The 11,798-nt window shown below is 38.3% G+C and overlaps 1 protein-coding gene across 1 annotated transcript in view; it reads left to right on the top strand.

Moving 5' to 3' along the window:
* The first annotated feature begins 1,459 nt into the window (after window positions 1-1,459).
* LOC122532037 (paired box pox-neuro protein) overlaps window positions 1,460-11,798 on the top strand; it is a 40,682-nt gene continuing 30,343 nt past the window's right edge. The window contains exon 1 of the mRNA XM_043660455.1: window positions 1,460-2,769. The gene's annotated coding sequence lies outside the window, so the exon portion shown is untranslated. The remainder of the gene's footprint in view (window positions 2,770-11,798) is intronic.

The following is an 11,798-nucleotide window of genomic DNA, read 5'->3' as shown; positions in this document are numbered from 1 at the left end:
TTCCAGGCGTTGGAAAAAAACTTTCGACATGCCGCGATACATCGTACGCTCGAGAAGTGACTGTCACGCACGGAAACGTGCCGGTGGATGTACGTAAAGTACCGTTGAGAACTAAGGAACAACGACGTCGAGGGTGGATTAACAGCTCGCCGACGAGTGTACGAAAGTAATTATCCTTGTACGAAGTAAGAAAGAATTAATCGATCACTAAATTGCGCCCGATATCTTCAACTCCCAGGAAATATCTCGCTCTGGTTCAGTTACCAAACTTTGATACTCCAATCCTCGTAGCTTTTTGAAATTGAAGTTTATATTCAGTTACAACTTTATGCAAGTATAACTCAGGCTATTCGTATAATTTTCTTCAAATCATAAGTTCATATTTTCATTCACTTTATGTAGCTTTGTACAACTTATTATTCATCTAGTTTGCTTCATATTTTCATATATACATTGAATTTCTCACTGTTACAGAATCTCCACTTTGACAATCGATGTCAAGATAAAGGGAGAATACGATTGATTCGAAAAAGAGTGGCAGAGCGAGGATGAGACCAGAAGCGGCCAGTATCCATTCGCCCCTCGTGTGAATTCAACCCTGACCCGACACGCCGCTCCTCCACCGCCTGCTCGACCACCATGCAGCTACTCAAACGTTAGTTCAGCTCAATCACACCGCGGTACAAGCAACACCGGGGACGGTGCAGTAGGAGTGGAGGATCGTGGCAGTCTCTACCTACTAGTGGAGGAGGAAAGGCGAACTGCGGAGGAGAGTCAGTCAGACCGCCCACCCTCCGTATCAACCGTCTTCGTTCCATCTTCCCTCTTGCGTCGAGCTATCGACTGAATGGCTCTCACGTGCAAAACGGTAACGCTCGCGAAACGCTCGCGAGAGAGTGGGTGTTGTCGACGAGGAAGGGAAAGGAACCACACAGCGTAGAAGCAAGCAAGAAAAAAAGAAAGAAAGAAAGAAAGAAAGAAAGAAAGAAAGAAAGAAAGAAGACGGCCCGGAAGAGAGACGCAAAGGGGACTTTCCGTTCGCCGGGGCCACGGCCGTTGGCAAGGTGGGCCACAGGCCACAGGGGCAGCCCCGAACCAACGCGGTTCAGCACGCGACGACACGCTACCGTCACCTTCTCTCCTCTCCTCTCTCTCTCTCTCTCTCTCACTCTTTCTCTCTCTGTCATCGTCGAAAGTCTACGTCCAGCTCCCTTGCTCCGCCAGGATTCTCACTCACACGCAGGCGTTTCTGCATGAACAGGCACCACGACCGAAGCTCGTGGCACAGCTCGTGGCACTGGATACGGGGGACCAAATCGAAAGCAAAGCCCGTAACCCCCGGTTCCCTGGGCCGAGCCCACTTCAGACACGTCGTGTCCTCCGCGTGGTCCACATCATTTTCGTCCACAGCATTCGTCTTTCATTCCTCTCCTCTGTCCTCGTCGATCCTTCGCCAATCCTCTCCTGAGCCCTTTTGCCTCCTCCTGGTCCCTGGTTTCTTGGTCCCTGGTTTCTATCTCGCTTCGACCCAAAGTTCTCCGCTCGTCCCAAAAGTGAGCCCTCCTGTTCCCCTCTTTCCCATATCCCCTCCCTGCTTCCCACCGTGCGCTTCCTTCTTCGTCCCGCCTTCGTCTCGCTTCTTTCCTACGCTCTCACCGCTGTGCACCTCCTGCTCCCTCCTTCCGGCCGTCCTTCTCGCCGCACGCTCGCCGGCCAACCGCAGTCGTCCAGCGCACGTTTGCCCTCGTCGCGCGGACCTGCCACTCCGACGGCTACCAGGAGTAGCTGCACGCGCGCACGAGGTGCCCGAGCGCCTGGAGGAGGTCCAGGAAGACACCCGGAGAAGCGGTAACACACACCACTACTGGCGACCGGCGGACCGTGCCGACTGAGCTTTCACTCGTCGAAACCGATCGATCGCGCCGTCGAGACCAGCCTCTCTCCCTATCGATGGTCGAAACTCGAACATTTCCCGGTAATAACCATAATTTCGGACGGAGTGCGTCGTTTCGTGATACTCGTTGACAATCGCTGCGTCGTTGAATGCAAGAGGAAATTGAGGAATGACAATTGAAGGAAGATCGACGTGAATGGGAGAAAGTGTGTCGAAGGACTGGCATTGCCGAGAAGATCTTTCGTATAGTGGCACGTTGACACTTTGACTCTAGATGCGCTGTCAAGCACGAACAAACTGCCTCTGTGTTTGGATCCTAACGAAACTCGAAATTAGAATTAATAGAGAGTTGAGCCACTTTCTTGGAAGAAAATTTCCAAGAATTTCGTGTCGACGGGCTCGGATAGAAACGATGTTGACGCGTTAACCTCGGGGATCGGAACGAAGCGACTCGATGGTGTCTCCGTTCGAAGATGACATTTAACGTTCGTCCTACGGGCGAGTTGCGTTGACCGCGAGTCATTAACGAGACAATCGACCGTGTCGGGCGAGGGACGACGCGTGCAAACACACAGGACTCATCCGTGGCTGTCACACGTCGTAGGTGTATCATTATAGAGTCTGGTTTCTCCTTGACGCATCCGAAACACACTCGCGACGCTCGCGACGATCGCTTCCTGCGGTCTGATACAAGTGTCACGGAAGATCGGTGTCTAAATTATGCCGAGGACCATGGTGTCGCTGTGGATCGAAACGGAGCTGAAAGATTGAAAGGACTTCCGCAACGCGCGAATAGAGGAAGAGTGAACTGTTGGAGGCAACTGTGGTTCCTCCGGATGAGAAGAGCTGTTTCTTACTGAGGGGAAAATCAACAGGTACGCAAACCTTATTTTTGTTGTGCTCTTAAACGAATGTTTAACGTAAACATATACTTTATGGTGAAATGGTGAAATATGAATTGTAACTTGAACTTATACTTATAAGCTTGTACTCGCGTGTACGCTGTTGACCAAAGGTTTAGAATCATTGCGTGTAATGTGAAACCTATGGAATTAAAAAATATTATGTTGGCAGGATCAAAGAGGAGTTTCGTTAAATGTTGAGTCAGTAAATTCCTCTCTCTAAAACCTGACTCCTTTCGTCAATGGATATTTGTGACATTAATTTTGAAAATTGCTTTTGGATAGGATTGTAGAATGTCAAACAAATGTCAGGTTGTTTGTTTAACAAAAGCTACGTTCACGTAACTAGTCGATTTGCATAATTTATTAGTTTGTTGAATATTTTAATGAGTATGAAATTATTCGAGCAGATCCATTCATTTAGATAACCCCAATAATTTACAGAGCAAGTGTTTTCCTATGTGGTATCGTAGAATCCACTTTTGCAACTATTAATCATTCATCAAACATGCTGATTCACTTTTGCATCAAGACGATCGCAATAACGTTCGTTCAATGATTAAAGCAGAAATTCATTTAAACTCGTAATCGTAGTTTATAAATTTTTAAATACATACGTAGAAATAACTCAACGTAGTTGCAGAAATTAAAACTATCCTTGCTTGATGATCCTCCTTCGTCTGTTTAAATTGTAAAATTGGAAAGTATTTATATTCTCTAAATATCGAATTTTTATATAAAAATTCATCTCTGAACATCATTATACGAACCGTATACACGAGGAATCAGTGTAAATCACTTTTCATTAAAAACGATTTCCATTTTGCAAACTTTGCTCCTTTATCGTTAAAATCTTCAGTTGATGGGGAAGAAAAAGACGAAATATCAAATCCCCCCCCCCCCTCAAAAAAAAATCTTCAAATAGAAAAAGAAGGAAAATTCGAACGTTCCAAAATCCAAAGATCCTGATTGAATTTCAATTTCAATTAAATTCGCGAAGGTACGATTGTCGTTGAGCTGCTGTCGCGAATGATAGCGAGAGGAAAAGGAATGTACGCGCGGCCGAGGGCAGGATTTCGAAATGAGAGGAAACTTCAAACGTTCCAAAAATCCAAAGATCTTGGCGATCTCGGTTGAATTTCGATTTCAATTAACGCGAAGATACGATTGTCGTATCGGGATGTCGCGAACGATAGCAAGATAAAAAGGAAAAGTAACGTGCACGGCCAGAGCAGGCCCCTCTGGTTCCACCGATTCAGGGAACGAGTCTCCTCTTTCCACTGGCCAGACTCGATAAACCGAAATGAAGGGTATCATCGTACGGTCGTATGCGTGTCAGTGACATAACACGAAAATCAGCGGCGCTAATTACGCGATAACGATCCATCGTTAGGGGCCTCGGCATCGTGGAGAGGAATAACTCCAGTGTGCCGGTTCTTTCGATTGGCAGAGGAGGAAAGGAAGAATGAGCATCGAGTTGCCCCTGACTACGTTCAAACATTTTTTTGAACATATTTTTGTACATATGTATATGTTCAATATATTTCTTATGCGTGTGTGCATATACATTATATATTTATATATTTATATTTATATAAATTATATATTCATATATTTATATTTATATTTATGTATATTATATATTCATATATTTATATTTATATTTATATATATTATATATTCATATATTTATATATATTTATATATATATACACAAAAATATATAAATATAAATATATAATATATATAAATATAAATATATGAACACACACACACACACACAAATACGTGACATAAAATAGCTCGTGAAAATATTTAATTATAAATATAAATAATATAATTTATATATATTATATATATACGTGACATAAAATAGCTCGAGAAAATATTTAATTATAAATATAAATAATATAATTTATATATATATATATATATACAAAAATACGTTACATAAAATAGCTCGCGAAAATATTTAAAAGAGTATTATAAAAATTTGTTAGAAACATTACATCACACGATTTTTGAAATTTACACCGATGAAATTTGAAATAAATCTGAAAGTGTATAATAAAAGTTACGAAAATTCTGTCTTGCAGTAAAAACACTTTAGTGTGTAAAATTTTATTCGATAAGAAATGGTTGGTTCTAAATTAATAGTGATATTTGAACATAATTTCAAATGATTGTCAAGTGAATGTGAAACAAACTGAACGAAATAAAATTTATTAAATTCCTTTCCAATAATTATAATATATATATACACGTGCCTTTGTATACGTGAAACCATGTCCCTATGTGTGCACGTATTACACCTACACATACAGGTTTATTCGGTTTGGATATACGCGATAAATATTAAAGTTCCTTATAAAACACAAAGTTCTGCCGCTCTGCTTGGCCGGCGCAACCGGGGGCCTCTGACACGCCATTGCTTCATTTAAAATGCAAATTCGTCCGTGTGGCGTGAACCACAGCGGCCCGAATTATTCTAATTACCCCCCTCCAGTCCCCTGTCCGCCCTTTTTGCTCGTTGCTTCGCCGCGCTCTCGAAAGCTCACCAGGCTTCTTGGCGCTCGCCTTCGATATATTTCGAGGGAGAAAAAGAAAAAGAAACGAAAAGAAAGCCCGAGATTCCGCTAAATCCGTGCTTGTGCTCGACGATAAGCGACAATCTCTAGCTAACCTTGAGAGAGCGATCTGTCCTCGAAAATATTCCTTTTACATCTAATATATTTAATATACGATATTATTTAATATTTGTAATATATATAATATAATAATATTTATGATATTATTTGATACATATAGATGTATTTTTTTGACAATTATGTAATTGTCCGTGATAATGATTTTTAAGGAAGAATCGTTGCAAATTCAGGTGTGTAGAATATTTGTAATCATTCACACAGGGAGCATTAAAATTCGGTACAAGTGGATAATTATTATCCATATAATTAACTCACGATCGGTATTATTGAATCGCAAAAAAAAAAGTCAGAAAACTTTAAATCACACCTGAGTATTAATTTAATTCTAGAGTATTTGACTTTAATTTGCATTCCATATTTTACACAATAGATAGATATCTTACAAAGCTTACACATTTACAAATTAAGTAATTCGATCTAATATCTTGTAGATCGTCTGACGAAATTTATTCGTTTAATTTACAAAAAGAAAAAAAAATCCTTTCTCTTTTCATTTTTCTAACGCAGTACAGGGAAAGGGGCTTTCCAAAAAAGGGTGTAACGAAGGAAGAAGCTACTAGCAGCAGGTAGCGCGGCGAACAGTAGCCACCGCCAGTGTGTACGCAGAAACGTGTTAAAGTGTGCTAGAAACGAGCATAGATTATCGTGGGTAACGTGTTCACGATCCGAGCGAGATGTCGTGTGCATGTAGGCCTAATATATTCAGATTTTTATGGCTGGTGGCATATCGGAGATACGGCGGGTCCACCCCTCCCACCGCCTCCCACCCTGAACACAGTGTAACGTCGGGGCAAGCCTTCTCCACGTACCACTTAAAGCGCGGGGTAACCTAATGAATAAACAAAAACTAGATTTCGCTTAGGGCTTACACGTAAAAGCGTGACCTTACCGGCGATTTACCGCCTGCGGTTCTCAAATCGAACGGACACACCTGGAAAAAGCAAGACAGAACGTGGGAAATGATCAATTTGAACCGCGAGCAAACGTAACAACTGGTATATTTGGTATATTTCAGTGTCTTGATCGAGAAGCTGAAGAATTTTTGATTGCAATTCGTTCATTGCTTTTTGTTCTTCTGTTTTCGGGATTTTTACTCGGAGTATCATTGAATTTTCGTTTTCAACGTTTTTAATCCAACAGCAGTGTTAAAAATTATTCGTACGTTGTTGAATTTTTTTTGAACAGTAATCAGCGACATTCCAATGTTTCACGTGCCGACAACAATCCGATCAAGGGAGAAAAATATACGTAGAGACACGTCTCGCCGTTTGGAAATCCCTTTGAAGAAATTTCTCCAAGCTTCCTTCTTCGGTGGATCGTTATCGCGAGGATTGGAAGGTTTCGTTTTTACGTTCGTGACTCGATACGAAACAACGGAGCGAAGGATTCTTCGCAAAGTTCTCTCGCTGTTTATCGGGAGAATGTTGCAATCTTACGGCAACGACGTTGAATTGAGTTTTATATGTTTCTAAATTTTACAGAGAGTATATCGATGTAACAGTAAAAAGAAAAAATTGCGTATTGATTCAAAATATGACTGGGTGGGTAAAAATACGTACGGTATATCTGAAGAAAGAAGATCAGTAATAGGAAAGATTATATCGATCTTTGGAGCTCGATACTGTCTTGTGCAGGCATTCATGTCACCGTGTAATTCCTCAGTTTCTTACGCGTAGTTATTATAAATGATTCTTATCTATACTTATCGTTAGTACCAAACATTCGAAAATTTTTTTTAAACGGTAACAACAAAATTTTCGATTAATTTGAATAACAATGAATCGTTAAAATTTATTTACATGCTTCTTAAGAAGTAGCTACGAACTGCAATGTAAATATATAACATGCGGTTAAAAATTGCAATGTAAATATATAACATGCGGTTAAAAATTTTTTCGCAACAAAAACGAGTGGCTAGATCTAAACTTCAAAATGAATTTGAATATATAACATACGATTAAAAATTTCTACTACAATAAAATTAACTTGAATTTTCTTTAAAGAAATCATCGAATTTCACAGTATAAAATATTAACATTCGTAGAACAAGCAACATATTCTTTAAATTACGCTAAAATATCGAATTTCGCAGTATAAAATATTAACATTCGTAGAACAAGCAACATATTCTTTAAATTACGCTAAAATATCGAATTTCGCAGTATAAAATATTAACATTCGTAGAACAAGCAACATATTCTTTAAATTACGCTAAAATATCGAATTTCGCAGTATAAAATATTAACATTCGTAGAACAAGCAACATATTCTTTAAATTACGCTAAAATATCGAATTTCGCAGTATAAAATATTAACATTCGTAGAACAAGCAACATGTTCTTTAAATTACGCTGAAATATTACAAATGACCAGTTCTCCTAAACTTCGAAATAAATTTAAATTCTCTTCGAACAAACTCCTTTGAATTCCTCTGTTTTTTCGCGAAACAAGGAACATACGCCTTCTGTTTCGAAATATTTACTCAAAATAGTAACTACATCCCCTGAAACGTTAAAATTAAATTTCCTACGGTTAAGAAATCAGCACTCGAACAGACTCGAGGGGAATTTCGTCGAATTGTCGTCGTTTGCGCGAAGTTTGCACACGCCCCTGGCCTCGGGCCGGTCCTCTCTTTTTTACCCGAGGCATCCATCAAGCCTTTAGCCACGAGTTTCGGCCAAGGCAGCGTAATTGAAACATCGGTATCATAGCGTGGCCAAAAGAAATTCACCGCGGCCCCCTTGCGACACACCGGCTGAAAAATCCAGCGTGTCGGAGTCGCCGAGCGTTCGGTTCGTACGTCACTTTTGCACCACGTACCGCAACGACGAGGAGAGGGCACCGATTGCAAAAAGAAATAAAAGCGGGAGGCGGGACACGTGTTCACGAGAGAGTAACACCGGCAAAACACGTGGCGCGCGAGAAATGCGGCGAACGATCCGCGTTTGCCGGCCCTGTTTGATTTATAATAATCGTTCAATCCTCATTACCGAGATATTTTATTGTGCCGGGGCTCTCTCCGGCCTCCGAGTCCTCGACGACGAGAAACTCAGACGCTCGGAATTTCCGATCATCCTTTCGAATCGAATCTACCGACGTCTACGAAAGAAAATCACCGGTAATTTTCTTTCTATCGCGAAACGAGGGATCTTTTTTGTCTTGTAACTTATTGTTAACGATAATGACGATAATAGGATTAGATGATAGTTTCACTTGCTAGAGAAGAATTTCATTGATTTTTCGAACATCCTACTAAGTTTTCAATGGTATCGAAATTTTTGAATTGTTAACATGTTTGAAATTCTGCAACAACATTTTTGTCTGCAAAAACAATTGACGTATAAAGGATAAACATCTGAAATATTTTACATTTACGAATGTTACTTTATACAATTTCTTTTTTTAAATTTTGTAATTTCAGAACAATAATTTTACTGAAGAACTTTGTACAAATGTACGTCTGAAATATTTTACATTTACAAATGTTATTTTATACAATTTCTTTTTTTAAATTTTGTAATTTCAGAACAATAATTTTACTGAAGAACTTTGTACAAATGTACATTTGAAATATTTTACATTTACGAATGTTACTTTATACAATTTCTTTTTTTTAAATATTCTAATTTCAGAACAATAATTTTACTGAAGAACTTTGTACAAATGTACGTCTGAAATATTTTACATTTACAAATATTATTTTATACAATTTCTTTTTTTTAAATTTTCTAATTCCAAAATAATTTTACTGAAGAACTTTCTACAAATATACATCTGAAATACTTTAAATTTACGAATGTTATTTTATACAATTTCTTTTTTTTAAATTTTCTGATTCCAAAATAATTTTACTGAAGAACTTTGTACAAATATACATCTGAAATACTTTAAATTTACGAATGTTATTTTATACAATTTCTTTTTAAATTTTCTAATTCCAAAATAATTTTACTGAAGAACTTTGTACAAATATACATCTGAAATACTTTACATTTACAGATGTTATTTTATACAATTTTTTTTTTTAAATTTTCTAATTTCAGAACAATAATTTTACTGAAGAACTTTCTACAAATGTACACCTGAAATACTTCACATTTACAGATGTTATTTTATACAATTTCTTTTTTTAAATTTTCTAATTTCAGAACAATAATTTTACTGAAGAACTTTATACAAATATACGTCTGAAATACTTTACATTTACGAATGTTACAAACTTAAGAGTCAACTGCTTCAAACAAACTGTAAAAGAGGGTGGCTAAACGAAAAAATTGTCACGTGTCACGAAAATTCAGTCTAATTAAATAAATACGCGTCATCCAACATCCTTCTTCTCCAGCCTCGGACAAACAAACGGGATCGTTGTTTTCGCGCAATTGCAACTGATGCTTTAACGAGTAACGCTTGACACCTTGAAATCGCTTCGTGATGGAATTCGGTATCCGCGAAACTTTACAAAGCGCCATATACGTAGAAGTCGAGTTTTTTCGACGGGTGATCGTCGACGCCGTAATAAGTTTGCACCGTCAATTTTCCAGGTCTTTGCGCGGACGCGAGACAAAAATGTTTTCAGGTCGTTTTCTTGCGGGGGCACGGCGCGCCTTGGTTACGGCATTCTCGATTTCTTCGGGGATCGCGGATTTTCGCCGATATCCGATTCTCACGTTCGTTTCTTTCTCGTCGATGCTCGACACAGAACTTCAGATGTGCTTTGAACTTGATAGTAAACTGGCGTGATTAATTTGGAACTGGGAAGGAAATAACATAAATAGAAAAATCGTTACAGATATTTCGATGAATACCGAAGATTATATAATTCTTAGCCTAATAGCGATATATCTTCGACATATCATATATTAAATTACACACTCTTTGATAATTATATATATTAATAATAATATTAATATATTATATTAAATATATCAATAATAATATATTATATATTCTTCACTGATATATTAAATCATATATAATTATATTATATTATTATATTAATATTAATATTAATACATATATTATATATAATATTTTATATATATATTAATATTATATTATTAAATATATATTAAATCATAATATTGAATTATATACTATAATATTAAGTAATATTAATATACACTTTACTACATAATTATATAATAATATACTATAATATATAATATATAATAATAATATACCATAATATTAAATTATAACATATTGAATTCTTCAACCCTTAACAATCAGACTAACTGAAACAACGAAATGAGAGGAAAGAAAGAAGAAGAAACTTAAAATATTATTCAGACTCGACTTTAGACAAAAGATCCAGTTCAAACACATCCGCAAACTTAAATACTTAATTTCCCTCGAAACCGCCCTTTTTCTGACGCAGACGTGTCCGTGTTATTTCATCTACGACACGTTCGAATTATTTCACGTTTACCGACGAATCAATCAGCTTCAACGAACGAACGGATCAGCGAGCAAAAACCGTAAGCAAAGTGAAGGAAGAAGAATAGGTACGAGAGAAGAAAAAGAGGAGTAAAAATAATCCGCCGTCGATAGCGCGACCGTGCAGCCGCGTAACGTGTAATAGTTACATCAGATTAGGGGAGCGAGCGTGTAAGCAGGCTTAATGCGTGGGTAGGCATCGAGTGACCGGGGTTGAGCCTCGGTACTCGTTGCACTTAGCCCGAGAATACACCTGAAACCCGTGGGTCTCTCCGCGCTCGTTCGCGCGCGCGGCCACACGAACATAAGCGCGTGGCCATTTGCTCCGCTGGCGGGAGACCTCGACACGAACGTGGCGAGGGTAACGACGAGTAGGCGGAAAGGGGGGGAGGGGGACGGGAGGGTAGGGCACGGGGTGCTTTGGTAATCGCGCATTAATTTGCATCGCAAAGTACACGCCACCCGCCACGCTACGCACGCATTCCACGTAGTTTTCCGCTACCCGCTCGAGATCTCTTTAGAATTCTCAAGCCGCCGCGACACACCCACCAGGTTTGCTCTCCTTTCCAGATTCCTGGTCTGCAGCAACCATTTCTGTTTTTCTTCTTTTTTTTTTTTTNTTTTTTTTGAATCGACGTTTGTGTGCGCGCAAGTAGAGTTCGGATGTCTTGAAACGTGCGAGGGAGTAACAGAGTTTGATAAAATTAAATTATTATTATTAAATAAATGTAGATAATAAAAGTAAATTAATAGAAATATATAATAGTAATAGAATTAAATAGTGATAGAATTAAATTATATATAAATATAAATAAATTTAGTTAAATAAATATAAATAAATTGTAATAAAAATAAATT

Source organism: Frieseomelitta varia, unplaced genomic scaffold, assembly GCF_011392965.1.
Source record: "Frieseomelitta varia isolate USP_RPSP 00005682 unplaced genomic scaffold, Fvar_1.2 scaffold_433, whole genome shotgun sequence".
NCBI lineage: Eukaryota > Metazoa > Arthropoda > Insecta > Hymenoptera > Apidae > Frieseomelitta > Frieseomelitta varia.
Note: the sequence above shows the minus strand (reverse complement) of the source record. Positions and strands in the feature narration are given on the sequence as shown.